Below are 2,487 nucleotides of genomic sequence, written 5' to 3'. Positions count from 1 at the left end.
GCCAAGTGTAGTCTATGGCCGATTTTTCAAGCAACCCATGTCTTCTGAAAGATATGTTAAACCCAGAGGCTTTGGGGAAACCTGATTTCTGCTGCTGCTTTTGCAAAAGCAGTAACCTTCAAGCAACACTTTTAAACTACGAAAACATTATAAAATATCTATATGGTAACAGCAGAGCTAAAGTCAGAATTATATATAAACTAAAACCAACAGGATATGTCTGGACTAAATACAATGTGGAGGGAGAGAAAGCATATATGCATAGTTCAGCTTGATCACTATTATGTGTAGACTAATGCAAAATAGAATAAGTTAAGGTCATGATAGGGATCGTGTGGAGGCCTAGGCTGGCAACCAAAGAAAGAAATAGCGATATTTGAAATAGACCAAGTCTAGACTGCCCACAATGGGAAGATTTTTGTTTAGCATAATTAATGACTAACACCCTTGAATGCCGCCTTTTGATCTGAAAATAACCCTCATATGATTGCTACAGCCTTGTTGACTTGATTACTATGCATAAAGACTGATGGGCAAGAGGAGAAAAGTGGAAATAAAAAGAGACTACCACAAGATATGAGAACAATGAGCATGGTCAAGAATAAACAAGTAAAATAAAGATAATATTTAATTGGATGACAGAAAACAAAGGAACTGAAAGGTATAAAGGAAAGGTTATGTAAAAAGCAACTTGGGTATACAACACTGTGTAAGTGTGCAAAAGCCCTTTTGCCTCACAGCTTAGCCTGGACAGTGACATTACCAAGCAAAGACTGCTCACCCTATATAGAAGGTGATGTATATATATATATGCACCATCTGATGATGATGATGATATATGTATCATCTTACTTTGTTGTGTTAATCTGTCAATAAATCAATGTATCTGATATGATTCATTGATTTATACAGTCATAGATATTAAGGCTGGAAGGGACCTTAGAAGGTCATCAGATCTAGCCCCCTGCACCAGTCAGGAAAAACAACTGGGGATAAGTGATCCCAGTAAGGTGACTGTCCAGTCTCCTTTTGAAGATTTCCAGGGTAGGCGATTGCACCACCTCTGGAGGGAGTTTATTCCACAGTCTGGGCACACCAGCTGTGAAGAAGTTTTTCCTAATGTTGAGCCTGAAATGGTCTTCCAGCAGTTTGTGCCCATTACTCCTGATTTTCTGCAAGCTGTTCACCAAAACCTTGATGTACACCACTGATGTAGCAGTAAGCTGCCACCAAGTCCCCTCTCAGCTTCCTCTTTTCCAAGCTCAAGAATCCCATGTCCCTCAGCCTTTCCTCATATGGCTTTCCATACAAGTCTCTGATCATGCAGGTAGCCCTTCTCTGGACTTTCTCAAGCTTTACCACATCCTTGTTAAAGTGCAGAACCCAGAACTGGACACAGTACTCCAGCTGGGATTGTACCAATGCTGAGTAGCATGAACAGTGTATGCCCTCAGTGGCTGAGGGTGCACAGGCATGGCTGCGCTGGTGGTGATGGGAGCACGGTGGCAGTGGCAGACACCCAGCAGCAGTGAGCAAGGAGCCGGCAGGGGGAGTGGCAAGTGCTGACTTTGAGTCAGTGAACACTCACAGGCACCACTGACAGTGTCAGCAGCTCCTTTTTACACGGGCTGCACTGCCATGTGCAGGAGGTGCACGTGCACCTGCATGCACCCCCTAATCATTGTCCCTGCTGAGTAGAGCAGAAGAATCACTTCCTTGGTTTTGCTGAAGATGCATTGATTGATGCTTGCCAGAGTATTATTATCCCTGCTGGCTACAGCATCACACCACTGACTCATTCATACTGTGGTCTATTATTAACCCCAGTTCCCTTTCATTCCTGGTGCTGGTGAGTTTGGTGCCACCAAGGCTGTACGTGTGTAGGGGATTGTTTGTCCCCAGGTGGACCACGTTACATTTCTCAATGTTGAACTTCATTTGGTTCCAATCCACTCAACTTGCTAGTCTGTCTAGATCCACTTGTATCTGCAGCCTATCTTGAAGTGTGACCACGCTTCCCCATAACTTGGTGTCATCTGGGAACTTTGCCAGTGAGCTCTTCACCCCCACATCCAAAACACTGATGAAGATGTTGAATAGCACTGGACTGAGCATGGACCCCTGTGGGACACAGCTGGCCACTTCTCACCAGGATGACAGATCCATTCATTAGGACTCTCTGGATCCTACCCAGCAGCCACACAGTTAAGCCCACAATCCTTTAGTTTTCTCATGAGAACATCATGGGATACCAGATCAAAGGCTTTTTGGAAGTCAGGGTATACAATCTCGACCTCCTCTTTCTTATCCAGGTGGTGAGATACCTGATTATAAAAAGAGATGAGGTTGGTAAGACATGACCTGCCCATGACAAAGACATGCTGGCTGTTGTTCAGAATTCTACCTTCTGCAAGCCTATCACACGTGGATATACCTGCTCCCCCCACAGATTGCACCTGCCTCCACCACCCTACCCATGGTTCATGC

Source organism: Alligator sinensis, unplaced genomic scaffold (genome assembly GCF_000455745.1).
Source record: "Alligator sinensis unplaced genomic scaffold, ASM45574v1 scaffold1609_1, whole genome shotgun sequence".
Classification (NCBI taxonomy): domain Eukaryota; kingdom Metazoa; phylum Chordata; order Crocodylia; family Alligatoridae; genus Alligator; species Alligator sinensis.
Note: the sequence above shows the minus strand (reverse complement) of the source record.